This window comes from Monodelphis domestica, chromosome 1 (assembly GCF_027887165.1).
Source record: "Monodelphis domestica isolate mMonDom1 chromosome 1, mMonDom1.pri, whole genome shotgun sequence".
Lineage (NCBI taxonomy): Eukaryota > Metazoa > Chordata > Mammalia > Didelphimorphia > Didelphidae > Monodelphis > Monodelphis domestica.
In genome coordinates this window covers 484,142,715-484,167,000 of record NC_077227.1, presented here as the reverse complement: position 1 = coordinate 484,167,000, position 24,286 = coordinate 484,142,715, and the positions used below count along the sequence as shown (strand labels likewise).

The 24,286-nt window shown below is 39.1% G+C and overlaps 1 protein-coding gene across 2 annotated transcripts in view; it reads left to right on the top strand.

Annotated features, from left to right (window-relative positions):
* Nucleotides 1-4,637: 4,637 nt before the first annotated feature.
* SLCO4A1 (solute carrier organic anion transporter family member 4A1) overlaps nucleotides 4,638-24,286 on the top strand; it is a 75,422-nt gene continuing 55,773 nt past the window's right edge. For both annotated transcript variants that reach the window (XM_056812869.1, XM_001376615.4), the window contains exon 1: nucleotides 4,638-4,739. The gene's annotated coding sequence lies outside the window, so the exon portion shown is untranslated. The remainder of the gene's footprint in view (nucleotides 4,740-24,286) is intronic.

Sequence of the window (24,286 nt, the reverse complement as noted above, 5' to 3'; positions counted from 1 at the left end):
AACAAATCCAATGTCAGTGCCTTAGTATAGAAGGATTCCCCTTCATGGGCATACTAGGAGCAAACTTCATTTTTGGTCTCCTCTTTTGTTTTTTTTTTCTTTTAAGTACCATTTTAGAATATTGAGTTCACAGTGTTCAAGTACAAACAATGTCATTGCTCCATAATACTACTGGGCTCTGGTCCATCATGGTTGCAATGCTTTGTTCCTCTGACCTGCATTTCTGAATTGCTTCAGATGATTTGCTTGACATTGTGGAAGAGTTAATCTTTAGAATATGCTACATCATTAGACAAAATGTACTGAAATGACAGAGCTCCCTTTCCACCTGGTGCTTCAGGGGACATCTGAGGGCCCACAAAAAGCATGGCATGAAGGATAGTCTTAGAACAATGCTTGTGTTCCAAAGGATAAACCTGAGGGCAGAGTTGGGGCAATTTAAACTCTATTTCCCTTTACTTTAATAATTGGAATGACTGAAACATTTGTTAAGGAGTTTTAAATTCTTATATAAGCAATCCAATAACTCTCTGAACCAGGTTACAATCACTAAAAGTAATGGGTGAATTGAAGTAATAGCTCAGGTAATACAGGTCAATCCTGTATTCTTGGTAAAGTAGCCACAGAGAGGCCAGCTTCCAAGAGTATTTCCCAGTTACTTTGGATGTAGTTTTACTTCTACCAAGGCCAAGCCACTAAGTTACTAGGAATTAACTTTGTGCCAAGGCCATTACAATATCTTTTATCCTCTTTCCCTTGGAACACACATGCCTGCCAAAGAAGAAACAGCAATGAACAATAGAAAGATTATTTATTAATTCAATGGTTTTCTTACATTCAATATTGTTAATCTCACCTTTAATTTTTAGGCTTTCTGATTTGGTATTTGATTGAGGATTTTAAAATTTATTCTTTTTCTATTTTTTATTAAAATTAAATTAATTAAACCCATTAAATTAAAAATGGGTTTGTACAAATAAAACCAATGTAGCCAAGATTAAAAGGAAAGCAGTAAATTGGGGAAACATAGTTTCTCAAATTGAGATCTTAAATAGATAATTTTGACAAATTTATAGGAATATGAGCTATTCCCCAATTGATTAATGTTCAGAAGATATAAACAGGCAGGTTTTGGATGAAGAAATCAAAGCTACATATAACCATATGAAAAAATGCTATAAATCATTACTTGAAAAGAGAGATGCAAATCAAGACATCTCTAAGATATCAACTCACATCTGTTAGGTTGGATAAAATGATAAAATGGCAAAATGACAAATGTTGGAAGGGAAGTGGAAAAATAGGGACACTATACACTTTCAGTTGAACTGTAACCTGATTGAACATTTTGGAGGATAATCCGAAATTATTCCCAGAGAGTTATAAAATCATGTATATTTTTGACCCAGCAATACTGTTAGATTTATTTCCTAAGGTGATCATGGAAAAAGGAAAAGAACCTATGTATTCTACAATGTTTATAGTAGCTCTTTCTGTGGTAGCAAAGAATTGGCAATTAAGGTGATACCTATCAATTGCAGAATGGCTAAACAAGTTGTGGCATAAAATTTTGTTAGAATACTACTGTTTTGTAAGAAATGCTAAGCAAATTAATTAAAAAAAAACATGGGAAATACCTACATAAAATTATGACATGTGAAACAAGCAGGACCAAGAGAAAAGTAAAAACAGCAACAGAAATGTTGTTTAAAGAATGACTTGTGTGTCTGTATCCAAAGAAAAAACTGACAAATAGAAAACAGCAAGACAGTTTTACATAAGTAATATATAAATTTATATTCATTGTTCTTTATTATACATAATATATTTATACATATATATTTTTCTTATAGATATACAAAACTGTTTTTAATATAACAAACAAATGAATCAATTTTAGCAAAAAGGAAAGATTATTAATGGGTCTCAGTACAATTGCTCTTGGCCTCAGCTTCCTTGTTTATAAAATGATCACTAAATTATCTTTGAGATACCTGTGTTTATAATCCTATGTTTTTCTTTGGTTTTGAAACATTTCTTTGTTTAAGCAAACCAGTTGCTTCTTGGAAACCCACTTAGAAGGATCCCAGTGCTTAGGGTTCCCATTCCCCAAGATTTGTTTTCCTTAATCTAACTTCCTTTCCTCTGCTATGGAGACCTTATACCAGAAAACACACTCTCTCCTCTTCTGCAACAACAATCATATTCTTTTCTCATCATTTCCTCATTTCTTTTCCTGAAATGCCTTCCTAGATTTCAGTAGTTTATGATCACTTTTGATAGACATCATGATATATATATATATATATATATATGTATATAGATATACACACACATATATATGTTCTTGTAGTCTAAAAAGAGATTTCATTCTCCAATATCATATTGCCATGCAGTAAAATGGTCAACACTAAAGGTACCAAATGAAATCATATGAAGAAATCCACATACAATCACATACACATGCTATGATTAGAGCACACATCAGGTTAAGTGTTAGGTTGGAGAACTAAGATTGGCTCCCACCAGAGTAAAAATATTTCAGCCTTCTAATACCTGTCCACCCCTTCCTGACTTCAGCCAGCCTGCTAGCTAATCCCCATAAATGACCTTCCAACTCTCACCTTTATGTCTTCAGCAAATGTTTCCCCATGTCTTGAATGTACTAACTTTTCACTTGCATCCCATACTCTCTTGCTTCCTTCAAATCACAGCTCATGCGTCCTTTTCTGCTCTTTTTCCAATTATTAATATGCTTACCTTCTTGAAATAACTATCTAATTCATATTTGCTGGTGTACATATTCAATTCCTTCTGCCAAGGCAAATGTAAGCTATTGGAGGAGATGGATGGTTTCATTCTTGTCTTTGTATTCTCATTACCTAGCATGATGTCTTGAGTGTAGTGGGTACTTCATCAATGTTTGTTGTATATAAATATATTTTTTTTGACAAATGAGGTTAAGTGACTCAGCCAGGGTCACACAGCTAATTAGTATCCCAAGTCAGATTTGATCTCAAGAATATGTTTTCCTGACTCCAGGCCTGGCACTCTAGCCATTGTACTACCTAGCTGCCCCATAAATATCTGTTGTAAATTGTATTGAATTGAGTTGGTATGCCTCCTTGGATAGACCATTTGGTACTTCATTATAGATTTTGTGCTTTTCTGAGTATAATGTGGATAATCCTTAAACAATTATACAGAAGGCATTGTTCCAAGTGCCAGATTCCCAGAGATGAAAAACAACACAGACCTTGCCCTTAAAGAAGCAGCAATCTAATGGGAGAGATAGGACATAAATAAGAATACTATAATGTGGCAGAGGTAAAGGAGAAACCTTAACAAACTGCTCTGGGAAAACTTGGAAGAGAACATTTTTAGAAATGGGTGAAAGTTGCAGAGAAAATATTTTCTGAGCTAGACCTTGAAGGGAGAGATGGATTTTGAAGTTAAGATGCTTCCAAGAACAGAGAACAGCCTGGGGGCAAATGGGCAGACCAGATCTGAGAGTAGCTAAGGATACAATTTGATTAGAAACTGAAAAGTGGAAGAGTGGTGTAAAGAGTGGAGAAGTAAGTTGGAAGCAGATCAGGGAGGACTATAAAAATGCCAGACTGAGCTGAAATTTTCTCCTGTAAAAAATACAAAATTTATTGGCTTAAGCAAATATTCATGAAAAAAGTGAGTGATCTTGCTGTAAACCTGGTGGGTTTTAATTTGACAAGGGTTTCTGCAATTAAAACAAAACAGTTCCATCCCACTGGGAGAACCTGTTACAGAGCTCTAGGGAGCTTGGCACCAAGGCGTAGTCCTCAATTTTTTTCCCCTTTCTTCTCTGACTGCCATTCTTTTCAGTTTGTCCCATTTCCCTGTTATTCTGATAATATCTTTCCTCTCTTTCTTCTGTGACTCTTCCTTTCCCTTTAATAACTCAGGGAAAAACCTGGAAGAGTTCACCCCTCAAAATAGTTGATAACCTGTGGCAGTTATTTTCTGGTTAAGGCAGGAAATAGTTGTTTAATTTCACTTCCTCCACACCCAGTTTTTCTTACTCTCCTCACTCCATTTTTCCCCTAAAATCAAATAGTCATATGGTGACTATCCTGCTTCTGTCACTCCATTTAATGGATAGTATTGGGCAACCTTAGGCAGAATTGTAGCTCCTATCTCTCTATGCCTTCGTTTCCTCGTCGGTAAAATAAGAAGTCTGACCTAGAATGATCTTTAAAAGACCCTTCCTACTCGATTTTATGAAATCATTTCAACATCCAGGACGAATTTCCTCTTTCTCCTCACAACCTTCCCCCCCCCCCCCTTTTTGTCTATCTACAGCCAGCAGGTTCTGACTATTTGTCGGAGGAATTCTTGTGTTCCTTTTCTCCTCCACACCCTTATTTCATGCCTTTTCGAAGATCCACTGTCTCCCACAGACTTTCCTTCACTCATATCCTCCAACCTCCCTTCCACAAGCCCTCCCCAACTGTCAATTTCAGGTGCTGAAAGTGGGGCCAGCTGAGGGGCAACGGAGGATCCTGACCCAGAGCTGTAATTGGCCACTGTCAGTAAGGCCATAGACTTGTGCTCTCGTCAATTGGAGGCCACGCCCGCCACTCGAAAGTAGGGGCGGAGTCTCAGTGAAAGGGGATGAATGAAGTCAAAGTGGGCAAAGGGGGAGGCGGTCAGAACGTGTAGTAGCAGCTGGCTGCCGGTGGCTAAAAAGATACGCGTCGGATGCTGTAAGTGGGGAGGACTCTGGGGATCTTGGTGGGGAGGATCACGCCCTGGGGGACAGCACCCTTCTTATTAATTGGGGCTAATCTAGTCCTCCTCTTCTAATGAATTTGAGCGGGTACCAACTGAAATAGGTTTTGGAGTGAGAAAGGGAGCACTTTGCCGCCATCCGAGATCATCTCGAGGGCTAATTATGAGATGGAAGGAGATGGGGACTGTGGTTCTGCCAAAGGTTGAAAGTGCCACGTGAAATGGAGAAAGCATTTGGGACTGGGAGATATGCAAATCTTCTTTTTGACTGGGGAAGTGTGTCAACCCTAGGGGCTTTTAGGGGGAATAACCAATTCTTTCCATCCTTCCTCTCACCTTAGTCCACGCAAGTGTGAAGTACAGTGTCTCTTATTTCCCCCACATGACTCAGCTCTGGAGATTTTCTATGCCTCTTTAGATTATCTCTATCCCTCTGTCTTTGGGGGCGGGAGTGGGAAGGACGTGGAGGAAGAGAAATGAGAAGCTAGAAGGATTGCTGGAAACGGACCTGGGGTTTAGTGCCCATTCCCAATGATAGGTTTGCTGGGGGGGGGGGGGGGGGGGAGATGGACCTAGAAATGAGCACCGTGGGAGAAGCAGCCTTAGAAGATGAGGCTGAACTCAAGAATCATCAGTGATGTCTGAGGAGATGGGAAAGAGAGAAAGCTATCCAATGATGGGAAAAGCTGGATGGTATTGGTCTGTTGTTAAAGCTGGAGGCTTCCTGACAATCTCTTGCGTGGGACCTGGAGGCAGGAGGTTAGAGGAGAGAAGCTCGCCTTTCCTTGGGCCAGCTGAAGTTTCTGGTAGGAGATTTCTGGTGTATCTGAGCAGGGAATGGGAAGGAGTGGGGGGCATCCGCTAACTGAGAAACGCCAGTGGTGTGCAGTGGCCGAGCTACAGTCATTAGATTATTCGCTCTCTTATTCCCCGCCCGTTCTGAAGTGGATCGCTACAAGAGCCACGAACCTGGTTGCAGCTCTGGTCCCGCGGGTCTGCTCCCTTTGTGGATCTTAGGAAGAACGAGGGGGCGGGGATCACGGACTAGAGCCATTGCTTGCTCCCCAGATCTGATGGCAGAGTCTCTCTCAGGCTGCGCAGCGCTGCGGCTGTCTTTTGTGCTAAGGAGGAGGGAGTGTGGTTGCTGCTGATTGGGGCTACGCAGGGGTTACTCTCGGTCATCCACCTGCCAGCCGAGGTTGGCTGGCTGCTGCTGCTGATTCCGTCAGGAAATCAACATTTAGCGAACGTAAGAAAGGGGGGAAAGTTTCATGACTGGTTTCCATCTCATTATCCAATCCTTTTACCCTGGAAATCTCTCTCCTTAAAGAAAGACCATGAGTCACTCCCTCGCCCGTCAGAGGACACGCGGAGGAAGGAGAGAGGCTACACCTCCCCACGCAAGCTAGGCACAAAGACCTTTCCTGCCCAGCTGGCTGCCTTGCCCAGCCCCGCCCCTCGGTTTCTCAGGCCCTCAGGGCTTGCGGCTTAATGGGCCGGACGTGGCCTTTAGGTTTTCTGATCTACTGGAAAGATTCTGAGCATTGCTTACCCAGCGTGCTTAACTTAAGCACACAATGGTATTTGCTCTCAGTGGAAGAACCCTATCACTGTACTAGATAGGAGAAAGATTTTTTTAAACTTTGTATCTCCCCTTGGCCCTAGGACGGTGCTCTACACACAGGAAGCTCTGGTGTGATTTAGGGAGGCAGTTGGGGAGGAAAGAGACCTAGTTCTGGAGTCAGAGGCCCAGGGTTCAAATTTCAATACCTACTTTATGACCTTGGATAAGTCACTTAACCTTAGTAATTCAGTTTCCTTATCTGTAAGATGAGAGAGGTTAGATGGACTCTCTGGTCTTTTCCAGCTCTATGACTGAATGTGAATCTGCAGCAAATCATATACTTGTGTACAAAAATTTGTATGAGTTCATTTCCAACTTTCAATCCCATAAACTACATATATACTCTAATGACCCATGGGATAGATTCTAAATTCCTAATATGATGTCCTTATTTCACCCTTAACAAGTAGCTAAATACTTAATAGTTAAAATCCACATGATTGGGAACTCTCTTTTGTGGAACCTACTTTATTTCTCTCTGGAAATAGCTATGGGATTGTGTTGTTTAAAGTGAACTCCTCTCCCCCTGACATTTTTATGGATGTATGGGGTGGGGGGATAAAATTGATCAAACCCACTATTTTAGAACTGTTTCCACATCAAAATGTATCATTTTAGTAAATGTCAAGCTTGAAGCTATTATAATCTGGTTAGCCATCTACTTATGTGTGCTATTGTCAAAAAAAAGTTATCTTCCTTCAAAAAGATATCTACAGGGGACAGCTGGGTAGCTCAGTGGATTGAGAGCCAGGCCTAGAGACCGGAGGTTTGGGGTTCAAATATGGCCTCAGACACTTCCCAGCTATGTGGCCCTGGGCAAGTCACTTAACCCCTTGCCTAGCCCTTACCACTCTTCTGCCTTGGAGCCAATACACAGTATTGATTCTAAGGTGAAAGTTAAGGGTTAAAAAAAAAAGATATCTACAGGTTGTGGAATCCCCCCAGTCTCCAAAGCCCAGGGCTATACTTTCCCTTAGCACTGGGTCTGACACATAGTAAGTACTTAATTAAGGTTTTTTGATTGATTAATTTCTCAACTCTGAGATGAGAAGTGTTTCAAGCTGTATAGGGAGAAATCTGGTTCTCCTTGGACCCTGTCCCCCAAATGGAATTTGAGGTACTAAATAAAGTTATCCTCTTTTCCATGACAAGGAGTTTCAAGGTACAAGATCTTAAGCTAGGGTTATAGTAATGTTAATGCACAATTAAAGAACAAATGTATTATGTATGTATGGGGAAATTGAAAGTACTTTTATCTACATACAGAAGTATATGAGAATGAGGGCAGAGAAGCATGTGCTTTAAACCACGTATCCCCCTACATTGTGTATATTAATAAATAGTTACTGTATTTGGGGGCTTTGGAAATGCCGGGCTATTTAGTTCAACAATTTCTAGCAGGTGCCTCAGATTTCTACATAATGGCTGGCCCAGTAGCACTTTAATTCCCCTGCCAAAATCTTAGTCTAAGCATGCATTCACTGATCCTCTCATTAGTAGTGATGTGTACTTTCATAAAAGTAGACAGGTGATTAAAACAGAGTATCTTATTTGGATTTCTTTTGAAACATTGAATTAATGAGTAGAGGTGAGCTTTCTGCCTGAAGAAAGGCTAAGCATAACAGGAATTTTCCACAGTTATTGGACCTAATTTTTTCAATGTCCAAATTACTCCAGGAAGCATTTTTGGAAACAGCAATGGTGCTTTCAAGCCATTAGGGTACAGTTCAATAAATTATTCCTTGGACAACTAGATGCCCCACCCCTCACCACTCCTAACCTGGGCATACTACAGCTTGAATGGAATAATACTCTTCCCAGAGAGCTTAATTTCTTGGTACCCATAGGGAGTAGCTTCTCCACATGTAGGATCTAGCTCTCTTTTTTAAAAGGAGTTATTCCCAGCTGTTACAAATGCCCACTAGTTGGAATATACAAATAAACTTGTCAGAACTAAAATTGGAGGGGATAGTTAAAGATGAAAAGAAATCAAAGTCCATTGTTCAAAGACATTTTAAGTAGTACAGTTCTTTAGTCTATTTTTATTAAATAAACCATTTCTTATATAACCTTGTTCCAAAAATAGATACCCAATTAAGTTAGATTTCAGAGATTTTTCTTTGCACAGTATTAAGACATAGGAAAACTTTTATATTAGATTTTTGGAGGGGGAGAGGACAAGACTTGTGATTTTGTTGGCATAGATTGTTACTGCTATACTAATGAGGTAAGGTGAAGGAACTCTCTTTACCAATTCAAGACCACACAATCGGTGTCCTTTAAAGTCTTAGAGAGTTGCCTGAGTCCTGAGAGAGTTAAAAAGTGATTTGTCCAGAATCCCACAGTTGGTATGTATAAGAGGCAGGACTTGAAATCAGGTCTTCCCAACTCACATGGCCTCTCTCTGTCTATGATGTATACCAAAATATAGTATATTTAAGTAAACTATTAATGGAAAGATGGTTCAGCAGATGGTATTGAAAAGACCTGGGTGTCCTCGTCTTGCCTCTAATACTAGTTGTATGACCTTGGACTAGTCACTTGAGCTCTTTGTCCCTTAAGGAACTCCTTAAGATACGTAATAAGTCATAATGGGTTCTAATTATCCCTCAGTAGATGGAGTTTCCATGCTGGAAGTTCTATGCTTCCAAATCATAAATCTATATTGTGTTTTACTTCATGTTTGTTTTTTAAATACCTGTAGAGAATTCTTACAAACAAAAATGGTGCTGCAAGTCATGCTTACAGAAGAAAAAAAAACTTTCTGGCAATTTATTTCTCTGACTCTATTTCAGAATCCTAAAATAACCCTAGCAGTCATCTATTTTACCTCCTACTCAGAAAAGTGTTGGAGAAATTAAACCCCATTGCCAGAAAAGGATCATGGTTTACCTTGGAATTGAAATAAAAGCTTAAAGGCCCTTTCTGAAATTCCCTCTTCATGTTTCCTAGCTCTTTTGAAGCAAGGATTCTGAAAGTCAAGAATAGCTTAATTGACCTTGGAATTCCCTTTTCATTTTCTGTTCAATAATAGATCAAACAGTCCCAATTTTTTAAGCCTGTTGGAAGATTAGGGTTAAAATAGAGGACTCTAGAGAGGCTCTTTGTCTAGCCCTCTACCTCCAGGAGATAGTGACCCTAGAATTAGATGTTAATTGGTGTCAATGATGCATAAGAAAGAGGATTTCATCCCTTTCCTGACAATCCAGGCTAATAGATGCTATCCTGGAAGTGATCATACTAGACATTATTTGTCTAGTATGATTTATGTGACTTTTGGCAATTGTATGAGAATAAAGCAGCCAGCTCTAAATAAAGTTCATTTCCCAGTACAGAAGTCATTTGCATGTCCACACCCTAATCTCACAGACAAAAGTCCAGGTGAGAGGCACTGGAGAGCCACAGTGATAAGAAGGATGGGGCATATACAGACCTAGGGAGGAAGTGCTACTTCTGGTGCTGGCATAAGTGCAAAAAATGGCTAGAAATGCCCTTAGAAAAGGGTCTCAGAGTCATTGTTGTCCATTATAAAACTGCCAGGTTCTAGCAAGCTCCCAAAAGATCCAGATCTATTGACATTCATCAATCAGCTTGATTACAAAATGCTTTAAGGATTGGACTATATCAGAATAAATAATAGCAACTTTGGGTTTTTTTTCTTAGCTTATAAAATCAGTTTTGAAAGTTATGTTGCATTCTTTTTTATTTTTTAACCCTTATCTTCTGTTTTAGATACTAAGTATTGGTTTCAAGTCAGAAGAATAATAAGGGTTAGGCAACTGGGGTTAAGTGATTTGCTCAGGATCACACAGCTAGGAAGTATCTGAGGTCATATTTGAACTCAGGACCTTTTGTCTCTAGACCTGCCTCTCTATCTACTTGAGCCATTTAGCTCCCCAGATACGTTGTATTCTTCCTCTTCTAGTTCACTAAAAAGAAAATGCCTGCACTTTTCAATATCTTAGGAGGGTGGTGATTATTTCTTGGTTGAATTTTTAAAAAACAAATATCAGTCACTTGTATTTATTAACCATCTACTATGTGCAAGGCACTGAGCTAAGCAGTGTAGATAAAAAGAAAGGCAAACAAAACGAAATAGTACTTTCTCTCAAGGAGCTGGAAGTCTAATGGGAGAGACAACATGATAAATTAGGATAATGTCAGAGGGAAAGCACTAAGCCTAGGGAAGCCTTGAAAGGCTTCTTATAAAAAGTAGGACTTCACCTGAGACTTGATGGAAGCCAGGGAGGCCAGGAAACAGAGATGAGGATCGAGAAAATTCCGGGAACAGGGGGCAATCAATTAAATTCTTAGAGTCAGGAGATAGAGTGTCATGTGTGAGGAATAACAAGGAGGTCAAGGACACTGAATTGCAGAGTATGTGGAAGGGGATCTATTGGTATAGAAAGACTGTAAAGGAGAAAGGGGGCAGGTTATGGAGGTTAAAAAAGGCTTTGAAAATGAGACATAATTTATTTAGTTTGGGAGGCAATAGGGAGCTACTGGATTTTATTTAAAAAGAGAGTGATTCGGACAGACCTGTTTTAAGAAATCAATTGAATAGCTGAGCAGAGGACAGATTTGAATGAGGAAAGACCGGATAGAAAGACCAACCAGAAGGCAGTTGCAATTGATTAGGCTTTAAAGGATGAAGATAAAATCAACAGGTCCTGGCAACAAATTGGATATAGAGTGAGAAAGAATGGGGAGTCCGGTATGATATCTAAGCTATGAACATAGGTAAGTGGCAGGACGGTAATGCTCCTGATCAAAATACGAAAGGTAGAAAGAAGGTAAGATTTGGGCAGGGGGATGAGTTCCATTTGGACACGTTGAGTTTAAGATGTCTATGGGACATCCAGTTAAAGATGTTTAAAAGGGAATTGAATCTGTAAGACTGGAGCCTAGGACCAAGATTAGTGATGGACAAATAGATCTAAGTGTCACCTGCATAAAGATAATAATTGAATCCATGGGAATCCTTGAGAGCTGATGAGATTATCAAGTGAAACGGGATATAGGGAGAAGAGAAGAGGACCTAGGACAGAGCCCTGGGGAACACCCACTGTTTGTGCACATGATATGTATGAAAGCTCTACCATAGGAATCAGAAGTCATAAGTAGGAGGAGAATTAGGAGAGAGCAATGCTGTAAAAACCTAGACAGAAGAGAATCCCAAGGAAAGTAGGATGTTTGACAGTGTCTAAGACTGCGAGAGGTCAAAAAGGATGAGAATTGAGGGGAAAAAGCCATTAGATTTCACACATAAGAGATTATTAGTAACTTTGGAGTGCAGTTTCAACTGGATGATGAGATAAGAAAGAATAGGAGGAAAGGAGAAGCACCTATTATACAAAGGCTTCTCAAGGAGTTATCAGACATGCATAAATTTGAAGCTTTTTAAAAATAAATTTGGGGGGCCAGCTAGGTGGCTCAGTGGATTGAAAGCCAAGCCTAGAGATGGAGGTCCTAAGTTCAAATGTGACTTCAGTCACTTCCTAGCTGTGTGACCCTGGGCAAGTCATCTAACTCCCATTACCTAGATCTTACCACTCTTCTGCCTCGGAACCTAATATATAATATTGGTTCTAAGGCAGTAGGTAAGGGTTTTTAAAAAATAAAAAATAGAATAAAAATAATTTTGAAGAGAGCAGCCACCTTTTTTGCTTTAAGGAGAAAATAGTGCTTGGCACTAAAGGCCAGAACCAGAAGCAAGGGACAGAAGTTGTAGCAAGGCAAAGTTTGACTAGATACAATCAACAAGTATATATTAAGCATTTACATACACACACGTATATACATATACACACACATAATAGTCCCTAGCTCATTTGGGGAGGTACTGGCAGCTGGGAGAATCAAGAAAGGCCTCATGCAGAAGCTGGCACTTTGAGATGAGCCTTCAAGAAAATTAAGGATTCTTAAAGGTGGAGGTTAGGAATTCCCAGAAAACTAGGTGGTACGTTAGAGAGAGCCCTGAACTTGGAGTGAGGAAGACCTAAGTTTGACTCCTGATTCAGATAATTATTAGTTCTGTGATTCACTTAACTCTCTCAACCTCCGTTTTCATATTTGTAAAATGGGGATAGTAATAATGCCAACCTCACAGTGTTGTTGAAAGGATTCTATGTGTATATGCAGGGTGTCCCAAAAGTCTTAGTGTAGTTTTAAGCCATTAAAACTTTAAAATTGCACTAAGACCATTAGGATACCCCCATGCATTTTAAGTGTTTCCCAAATTTTAAAGAAGCCTATCAAAGTTAGTGCTCACTACCACTATTACTACTACCACCAGCCCAGGCATGGGATATAGCCAATCCAAAGACCTAAAGTCAGGAGATGCAAAAGTGTATATGAGGGACAGCAAGAAAACCAGTTTGACTTCATCATAGTATGATTAAAGGAGAATGATGTCTAAAACCGAAAAAGAAAGTCTGTCAGCCAATAAACATTTATTAAGAGCCTACTATGTGCCAGATACTATGCTAAATGCTGGGAAAAACAGAATAGAGCTAGGCAGAAAAAGACTTCAAAATGCAAGAAGAATTTCCATTTTCTCCTTGAGATAGTAGGGAGCCACTGGAATTTATTGAGGAGGGGACGGCTATGACCAGATTTGTGTTTAGGAAAATCACCACCATGTGGGGAATATATTGGAGAGGGAAGAGACCGAAGACCAAAGAAGAGCCAATAACCCAAGTGAGAGTTGACTTGTTTAATTGATAGTGATAGAGTAGCCCAAAAGAATCATGGATTTCCTCAGGAGGTGGTAGTTTCACCATCCTTTTGAGCAGAGACCGAATGAGCACTGGGCTATCATACAGGAGGATTCCTACTTAACTGTGGGTTGAATTCTGTGACCTGAAGGTTTTTCCCTGCTCTGAGATCTGTGATTGTTAGTACTAATCCTAAATCCTAAAACGGCTTCTTTTAAAAGACTCTATTTACACATAAAGGTTGTTTTGAAAATAATTTTTATTGCTATTTGTCATTGGTCAGTCATTTTTCAATTGTATCCAACTCTATGTTGACCCTAGTTGGGATTTTCTTGGCAAAGATACTGGAATAGTTTGCCATTTCCTTCTCCAGCTCATTTTACAGGTATGGTACTGAGGCAAACAGGTTTAAGTGACTTGTCCAGAGCCACTCGGCTGGTAAGTGTCTCTCTGTCCACTGTGTCACCTTGCTGCCTTTTTATTGTTGTCAAAGAAGACCTATTGATAGGAAAGCAAAAAAGGAACCATTTTGGGGAGGCATTTCATGTGTAGGACACAGGAAAAAAAATGAAGAGATGTGAAAGCCATGCAAATCAAATCCTCGTCCTCCTTGTTTGCCCTATTCTGTGTGCTCATGCCCAGTATCAGAATGGGGAGGTCCCAAAATATTCCTTCTGGATTCATGTGATCTGAAAATTCTCAAGCATGGAAAAGGACATATTGTTCTTTGAAGGAGGGGAAATGGAAAAAATATCAAAAATGAGAAGCATGCTATTGTTTTAGGGCAAGTGAGATTCTTGACAAACATTGGGATTGAGAAGTAAATCTATCTTTCAACAGCTGTTAGGCAGGCGTTGTTATTCTCCCTGAGTGTGGGAGATCAGAGCAGATAGAACTGCAGGCCTGGGAGTGTATCTGGACAAAGTTTTCAAATTCCAGCAGATGTCCAGAACATTGATGGCTAGCACTGAGTCTAAGTTTTAGGCCTGACTAATGTCTCCTCTCACTGTGGGAGGACCTAAGAGGAAAAAGCTGAAAACCAGTTGCTTCTGTGAATTTCAGAAATCTTGTTGTTTGGAGACCTATAACCAAACCTGTTTGTTCTGGTTTCTTCTCTGGGCTTTAGTACTCCAAAATAATGTTTTTAAACATATAATCTTGTCAGTATTCATTTTGGAGAACAAAGAATCTGGATTCCCTAAGTCCCTTTGGAAAAACTTTCTCTCCCTGGATGTCAGGACCATTTTATCTTCTGGTTCTTTGCATTCATATCAGACTGGGTAGAATTCTGTACACTCTCTTCTACAGGTAACCAGATTTCTGGGGGGCTGATTGCTTCAGGATTTCTTTGGAAAAGATAATGATTCCCCCAACTGAATATGAAAAAAAACATTCATGCTATTACCACAGTATCCATAGCTAGTATCATTGCATATGTCAAAGGTCTTTAGTTTATTTTTTATTTTATTTTTGTTATCATGCAACACACACCTTCATATTGGTCATTGTTATAAGAACACACTTGTATGGAATGAAAATCCCAAAATAAAACCATAAATACACTGATGTGAAAGAAAGCTTTGATTCATATCTATCTGACTCCAATAGTTCATCCTCTAGAAATGGATAGCATTCCCCGTCTTAAGTCTTTCAGCTTTTCTCTAGATCATTGCATCTTTGACACCACGTGTCAAAGGTTATCATAGATACCATGACTCAGGAGATAATAACAATAATTAACACTTGTCTAGCAATTAATATGTGCCAGGAGCTTTAGAATCATTACTTCATTTTATCCTCACAGCAGTTCTGGGAGGTAGGTGCTATTACTAGCTCCACTTAACAATTGAGACAAACAGAGGTTAAGTGACTTGTCTAGAGTGACACAGCTAATAAATGTCAAGGTCATATTTGAACTTGGGTCTTCCTGATTCTGCTTTACCATATAATTGCCTCTATCAAGTAGACTGACTATAAATTGAGTCTGAAAGAAATTTTAGTCTTTCTAGCTTCACCTCCTGGTGGAGGAATGGATAGGAGTGGGAATTCCATTGCATTGGGGAACTTAGGTTTAAGTTTCTAGCATGAGACATGAAAGGAGTCTATATGTATATACCTTTGTATTGCATTTTCAAATTTCTCCTTCACTTGGCTCCCATTCCTAACTCAGAAATGCTTTCTTTCTCAGCTACTTAATGGCTCTTAAAACTCTTTCATTTCTCCCTAGAGAGCTACAACCTAGCAGCCTTTACTGGCCAGACTCTCTATGCACATCAGCATAATAATGGCCAAACCACATTTTCTAGTGAGGTGGAAACTCTTTCTACAGAGACTGATGCTTTGATGTGTGAACCCCTCTGTATCTAAGCCCATCCAACAACAAATATAGATCACCAAATTCTGAATTCAACTTACAGAACCCTCAGGGGATGTTTGCCTTTCTTTATGTGCAGAAGCATAGAACTCCAGAGTGGAAAGAGACCTTCTAGGACAACATTTCTCAACTTTTTTGGTTTCCGGATCTTTTTCATTCTTAAAATTGAGTCCCTTCCCCCAAGAGTTTTTGTTTATGTAGGTTATATCTGTTGATATTTACCATATTAGATATTAAAATGCTTTGTTTTGATGATAAGGATAGTTTTGACTTCTCAGATCCCCATGGAAGGGGAATAACAAACCTTGTTCTTCAAGTGTCTACCTTATGCCATCCCTGCATTTGTTCCTGATATTTTGTTTTATCATTTATTTTTGGGGTACAATTGAGGAGACAGCTACTTATTCATGATCCCTTAGACCTGAAGACCAGGGTCTGTAAAGTGCCTTCTATGCTCCTGACCCTGTGTTAGGGAGACAAAGAGAAAAATAAAACCTTCAATTTCATTCTTTTGGTAGAAACAGAATTGTGCATATTCAAAGGAAGAAGTATTTAATAAGCAACTACTATGTGCCAGATAACATGCTAAGTATTTAACAGTTATTTCATTTGATCTTCACAACGTTGGGAGGTAAGTGCTCTTATTATCCCTGTTTTACAGTTTGAGAAAGAGATTAAATTACCCAGGGTCACACAGCTAGTAAGTGTCTGACTCTAGGCTTAATGTTCTAACTACTGCATCATATAGTTTCCTTCAAATGTATTTTATCCATATATGTATGTTTAAAATAAATACAAGGCAATGGATTGGAGGAGGGTATGAAATAACCTGAGGGGTATCTAGAAAGGTTTGATGTGCAAGGAGGAGCTTGAGTTGAATTTTAGAAGAACAAGACATTTCGAGAATTATCCTGAGTTAGCCTCTTAGTCTTTTTAAATTACGATTTTTACATTTTTCATACGTAATTCTCAATGGGATTTTCATGGTGACAAAATTTCAAAAACATATTCTAAAATGAGATCTTGCCAGTCTTTGCCCACTGGAGAATCATGGCTGGTTTATTGCCAATATCGATAGCAGCCCCATTTAAAGGAAGAGACCCTGGCACATAGGACAGAAGACTAGAAGTTACTACAACAAATGGAAAGCTTGCCAAATGAGTAATTTCAAAGTTTGAATTGAGAGTGATCTGTGTCCCACATTTGCCATTGTTTGGCTAGATTCCAAAAGTAAAGTCCTAAGGGACCAGGGAGACATCACTGAATACATAATAAGAGAAATCACCAGATTTGTTCTCCAGAGAGATTGTTGGCATGTTTTCAGTAAGCACTCTCTCTTTTTTGCCTAGACCTGGGGCTTGAAATAGATGAATAATGCTAGGAAAGCATATGGTGCTTGGGGTTCTACCATGTGCATCTTGCCATAGTCTTCCTCAAACTTTTTTTCTGTGTGCTCCCATTCTGACCTGCTTGAAGGCTCTTGAACACTGGCTACTGACACACATACACACACACACACACACACACACACACACACACACACACATTCAGGCCACATCTCCCCTATTTGGAGTTAACTGTCAGTGTAGCTACTACAAACACTCAGTTATCCCCTTCTATCATTCAATGTATGTGTAGCCCCAGCCTTGACTTCCTACCACTTCCTCTTTGTCAGGCTCAAAGCCTTGTCCTTACTTTGGAGTAAAGAAAGCCCTGGAAGCCTCAAGTTATCATGGCTACTAAGACTAAGAGACTGAGCCTACCCCATGGTCTTCCCCATTTGTCCTTTTTGTCCTACTCCAATCAAGTGTATTCTTCTGTTGATTTTCTATTGTCTGGAAGACTTTTTTTTTTCAGTTCATTCTCTTTGAAGGAAAGACAGAAACAATGATCTTTGTCTTTGTCTTTCCCTTTAATTGCTAAAAGCCAAAGTAAAATGGAGTTAGTTTTATCAATCCTCTCTATCTGAACAGAAGGAAAAAAAACATCTTACCATCAAAAATGATTTATAATTTCCTCTTTGCGAAGGCTCATTCTTATTGTTGGTTGGAAGGCAAACGGTGAAATGAGTATTGGAGTCAGGAGAGCTGGCTTTGAGTTTTAGTTCTTCTAGTTGATAGCTGTGTGGCCTTAGAGAAATCTCTTAACTTTTGTGATCCTTACTTTCCTAATTTTCCTAGTTTGTCAAATGGGGATAATATTTACAGCACTATGGGCAGCTAGGTGGCTCAGTGGATAGAGTACTGGGCCTCACCTTCTTGAGTTCAAATCTGACTGCAGAGACTTACTAGCTGTGTGACCCTGGGCAAGTCACTTAACTCTGTTTGCCTCAGTTTCCTCATCTGTAAAATAGATTAAAGAAGAACATGATAAGCCATTCTTTGCCAACAAATGGGATCACAAAGAACCAGACACAATTTTAAAATGGCTGGACAAATTTATAGAGTTGCCTTATGGAGACTTAGTGAGAATCAAAAATGAGAATAATGTTTGTAAAATGCTCTTTCAGTCTTAAAACATTTTATAGATGTCAGAAATTAATATCATTAATGATTATATCATTATCTTTGTTGTTTAGAGTTATTGTGAAATATTTGATGAGGAGATCTGGGCTCTAATACCTACTTTCCATTGTGATTGGAATGTTTTGTTTTGCTTTTTTTTAAAAATAGAATCATAGATCTTTCAGATCTGGGAGAGACCTTAGGTATATTGATTCCAAGTCCTTCATTTTACATCTAAGGAGACTGAGATAAAAAGAGGTTAAATGACTTGCCCAGACTCCTAGTACTAGTAAGTATCTTATATAAAAGTTTTATATCTGAGTCAAATATTGTGGGTCATAAAATAGGAAAGGCAACCATAGGTCATGCTGGCTCAGCCTATCATCTTCAAACAGCTCACTACTCAGATGCAAATCTGTTATCAGCATCCCTGTACAGGAACTGTGAGTGCTTCAAGCTTAGTAGTCTTTCCCCTACTAGGTCAGAAAAGTGTTAGCATGGATTCTCCTTTTCAGACAGCAGGCTTCTTGGCAGCCAGCTCTTCAAAGTGAATTATCAAGTGAAAATGACCTATTGCCAAAAAAAATTATTTAGCTTTCCTTACCAGCTCTTCTTCTTCATAACTCCTTCTCCCAGCTGCAATCCTTTATTGTTGGTCTCTAAGCAAAACTTGCATTATTCCCAGTCCATAGAAAACTAACTCAGCCTGCAGGAAGGAAGAAGTGCTTTCTTACATATGGTAATTGTATATGCAAATTGAGAGGCCCCTTGACTTGCCTGCTGAGTGTTCATCCCCCAAACTGTGGGAGGCACATGGTTTCTGCTTTATCGCTTTTGTCCTTTATTGTAAAGGGATAAGAAGTAGTAGAAAGTGGCCCTATAAGAGAACTACAGATGAGATTAAATTTGTAAGGAGAGGGATTGAGAAATATCCCAGATGAGGGCATTTGGAAACAACACAAGGGAAAAAAGCAAAAGTTGTACCTGAGTGGGCATTTGATAGCAGCATAAGGAGAAAAAGCAGTAGTATATCTATGTGGGCATTTGGTAGCAACATGAAGAGAAAAAGCAGAAGTGTACCTGAGTAACTTCATTATGAAAGAAGCCTGGAAAGGGACCAAACTCAAGAGAGTGCCAGAAAACCCAAGGAGGAGATGGGGAGAGGATGAGCAAGCCCATTTTCCTTAGACATGTTAATAGCAATTGGGTCCAAAAGGCAGAGGACAAAAGCAAGCCCATTTGGTTTTATAGGCTAAGTATCTAAAGAAAAGTCAAATAAATGAAACTGACAATTCTTAGACAATTTCCATTTTCTGAGGAGATTAGAATTAAGTGGAGTTGAGGATCTCTCCTCCCAACCTTTCTAAAAGTTGCCTTTGGACCATTGGTGCTCAGTTCATAGCTCAGTTTCTCCTCTGAATAATTGTCCTTTACCTCTAATAACGCTTTGCCTTAATCATAGCTAGGCTACTCCTATTCCAATTGTCAGCCAAGAGGGAATGTGGACAAAATGACTTGGGCATCTGAAGGATTAAAATTCTGAGATAATCCTGGGTATATACTAAGTGGCCACATTACAAGGTTAACTCTGTGAAGGCAGAAATCTTTAAAGTACATAAAGCTTTATGCTTTTAACTGGTAAACTTCTAGACAAGGACTTTTAACATAAGGTCCATAGACTCTCCAGAGCTCTGTGGATAGATTTAGGTAGGGTCTGTAAACTTGGATAGGAAAAAAGTTACATCTTTATTTCAATATATTTGATTTCCTTTGTAATCGGCTTCTCTAGACTTCCAAAGCAGTCCATGACACAAAAATGGTTAAGACCCTCTGAGCTAGAGTCCATCTTATAGTCCTTTCTGAGAAACAAGGGATCATTTTTCAGAAGATTCTCTAATTTCATCATTCCCTTTATCCCTTGTGATGTCCAACCCTAACTCACATAAGATCTGTGTTGCATCCCTATTGGCTTCAGTTGGCACTAGCAAGCTAGAAAGGCTTCTAGTGTTGTAGGAGGTGGGGTAATCCTAACAATGAGAACTGTCTAAAGGAGGAATGGTCTGCTTTGGAGAGGTGTTGCCATCTTCCTCATTGTAGAAATTCAGATGAAGGAAAGCTCGACCACTTGTCCAGTATTCTGACTAAACTCTTCTTTAGACTAGGTAAGACCTCCAAGCCCTGTTCTGACTCTGAGATTTTGTCTGATTCACATCACAACCTCCCACTGCTTTCATAGGCAGCTTTATGGGCTGCAATCTGTCTGTCTGGATCTCTCTCTCTCTCACAAATACACAGACATACAGTTATCACCTAGTGGCTAAATGTCAGTTGAATTTACTGGTCTTTAGCATTGAATGAATTGAACACTTTCCAGCTTGGGGAAAACCTACCAGAGCTTATAAACAAGGAGCTCATCAAAGAAAAATTTCATTGGAAGACCTTCAAACAAGGTCTTATTTCAGGGCCTCATCATAGTATGAGTATCCCCTGAGGCCTGGAGGCCTTGAAGGCAATGCTAAAAAGAATATATAGTATAGAGTAGGAGTGGGGAAGGAGAGTGTAGCTAGATGACTCAGTAGATAGTCAGGCTTGGAGATAGGAGATCCTGGGTTTAAATTTGGCCTCAGATACTTCCTAGTTATGTGACCCTGGGCAAATCACTTGACCCTCATTGCCTAGCCTTTATTGCTCTTCTATCTTGGAACCAATAACACAGTATTGATGCTAAGATAGAAAGCAAGAGTTTTTTCAAAAGAGTATATAGGCTCTGGCTGACCCTCTCAAGCTAGAATTAAAGGAAGAAGAATGTGCCTTTCTCTCCAAGAATCATCCCAGTTAAACTAAGAAAGGCTCATTACTAGGAGAGTAGCTTTCAGGTGATGAATATTTTTGATCCCAACAACTCATGAAATTGCCAAGTAAGGAGTAGAGAGTTGTATCTGCATCATGAGAGATTCTTGAAATACTGATGACTATCAGAGTTAAGTGCCTAATATTTTCTGAGCCCATGTTTAGACTATGCCATGAGGAAGGCATAGCTGGGGACAAAGACTGTGTCTTACTCAAAAAACTTTATTTCCCGTCTAGGAGGGGAAATAAAGACACGTATGAAAATATCTCTAATAGCAGGCATGGTATGATAAGTCTAAAATAATTTCTTGTGGTTCTGACCTAAAAATAGATGAGCTTCCAGTGCTGGCCTGTGGCTCATACTAGTCATAGGTTCACAAATAACATTTTCTAGTAGGGCTTAAAGTTAAAGAATGAAAAAAAAAAGAGATATAAATTTAGTATCTACTACTTGAAAAGCACTGAGCAGAGAGACACAGAAAGATAAAGAAGATCCTATTCTTCTTGCCTTTGTCATTTGGGCTAGAGGACAAGACAGATACACTGATATCCATAATGCAGAACATAACATAGGTACAGTCAAAGTGTTGCGTGAGTTCTGAGGAAGGGAAGTCTGTTCTGAATGGAAAGATCAAGACAAGTCTCATTGAGGTCATAGGATCCTAGAGTGAACTGGAAGGAATCTTCGATGTCATGTAGTCCATCCCCCTCATTTTAGAGATGAGGAAACTGAAGGCCAGGGATGTTAATGAGCTTGTCCAAAGAGACAAAATTTAGGTCCATTGTGTGTGACTATGCACTGGTTTTTGAGACTTTGATATTGACCAATCCATGCCTTTTAAGGCAGACTTGCTATCTGCCTTGCCACCCATTCACTTCCTTCCTCCCCCTCCCAGACTTGCTCTGGGAATGCTAATCAAATGAATAGTTGAAAAGGACATAGAAATCTACCATCCTATAACTCCATTCAGAATCCTTGTGACTTAGCTACAGGATGACTGAATACAAGCTCCTTCCGTTCTGCTACTCTTTGTTCTCTTCTACCCATCAATGTCAGTCCCATCTTAGCTACAGGATGACTGAATACAAGCTCCTTCCGTTCTGCTACTCTCTGTTCTCTTCTACCCATCAATGTCAGTCCCATCCCTCCTGTGCTCTTAACCAACTTTGCTCTCCCCTTCCTTTGACCCTCTACAGAATTCTCATATGTGTATGTGTGTGTGTGTGTGTGTCTGTATGTATGTATGTATGCATGTAACTTCTTTTTGGTTAAACTCCTTGAAACTCCTTGAAAGTAAGGATGATTTCATTTTATCTTTGTATACTTAGAGTCTGGCACATAGTAGGTATTTAACAATGATTGAATGAATCAATGGGATTTTGATAGGCTGAGATGTGACTTGGAAATGAATTCAGTCTACAAAAACTTCTTTCTTACCAGTTTATTCCTAATAATTGGCATGACAATTTAAAAAAAAATAAATGGGAATGGGAAGAGATGCAAGAAGATTGAAATTGATCTTATAGCTCCTGGATAATCAGTTGAGGACACTTTTTGTCATTTAGCAATTAAAAATGGCTTCTAACTTTATATATTTTCTTCAGAGTTGTATAAGTAGACCCATTCATTTGTAAAAGAAGAGGGAGGATAAGAAAATTCTGATAAAAGGAAAGCATCATTCTTGTAAATGAAATCCAATTCATCTGTTCTTTTTTCCCCTCTCAGAATGACTTTATTTTTTTCTGTTATTTAGCACAAGAAAGTGGTCAGGAGAAAATAAGGGTATTTTTATTACTCACATTAGTATCAGAGACCATTTTCTCATGGATGCTTAGAACTACTTCTGGAAACTCCAGTCTTATTTCTTATCAATCAAAGGGGTCCTTTGCTTTAAATGAGAGAGCAAAAACATGTTCAGGTGATCTCTTTAGACTAATTTATTATTATGGGTAACCAATGTAGTATATAAGAGAAACACATTTGCAGGCTCTACTGTAGCCTCCTAAATGATTCTATCAGGGTATAAAAAGGACCCTCAACATTGGCTCCTTCAGGGGGAACAAAGTATGCCCTTCTTGAATCCAAAAGGCTCTCATTTATTTATTTATTTTGCTCTTTCTCTTTTAGATTCAGAAAGTTAATGAATAAATGGAAAGCATTTGTCAAGCATTTGCTATATGCTAATCCCAGGAGGAAGAAGGGCAACCCTGATTAAAGGCATGCCATTGAGGCCAATGGTGTGGCTTTTGATGTGTTTCAACATCCATCCAATATGTGACCATTTCCCTTTTCTCTGTGGAATCCATGTGTCTAGTATAGCTAAGAATTCTAGTGGAGGGAGCTACCACTGTTTGTGATTTTACATCATGAGCAGTTGCCTCAAAGTCACTAGAGAAGACACATAATTCAGTATGTCTGCAATGGCAGAGTCCTTCCTAATAAGATTGTGATGGTAGAGCATCAGAGAATCCTTACATTTGAGGGACAGATCTCAGGAGCCATCAATTCCAATTCATATATAGAAGGAGCCCTCATCCAACCTTAGCATGGGAAAACTAGTCAATTTATTCTAGTTGTTTAAAATAAAATATCTAACCTCAATTGTATACTTAGCCACTTAGGGACAATTAGGTGGCTCAGTAGATAAATAGTAGATAGTCCTGGAGATGGGAGGTCTTGTGTTCAACTATGGCCAAATATGGTCTTAGACATGTCTGAGCTATATGACCCTGGGCAAGTCACTGAATCCCATTGCCTTCACCCCTCTTCTGCTTTGGAACCGAAACTTAATATTAATTCCAAGACAGAAGTAAAGGGTTTAAGTACAAATTAATAAACCTGTGGCAATATAGTCCTTACTTGACACAGTGGTAAAAATAAATCCTTCCCCCTCTTTGGACCTTAGTTTCCTCATCTGTAAAATGAGGAAGTTGGACTAACAGATTTCTAAGGTCCTTTCTACCTCTGACATTCTGATATTTTATGAATATTAACCAAATATTTATTGTAAATGCTTGCAATAAAACTGCTTTACTGAGGAATAAGCTATCATAAGGATTAGTGTTTATCTGGCCTCAGTTGCATACTTTCATCATTGAAAGAGATAGGTTTCAAAAATGTGATAAATAAATAAATCTTTCATAGCAAGGAAGGAAAGGAATGCTTTTAGGCATATACACTTTAAAAAAATTATTGCTGATTGATCGATTGATTGTTTGGGACATTAGGAAAGCTATGAGATCACTGCCAGTATCATTTAATCATTTTTCAGACATGTCCTACTCTTCATGAACCTATTTGGGGTTTTCTTGGCAAAGATACTGAAGTGATTTGCCATTTCCTTCTCCAGTTTATTTTACAGATGAGGAAACTGAGCCAAACAGGGTAAGTGATTTGCCCAGGGCCATCCAGCTAGTAAGTTGTCTGAGGCCAAATTTGAACTCAGGGAGATGA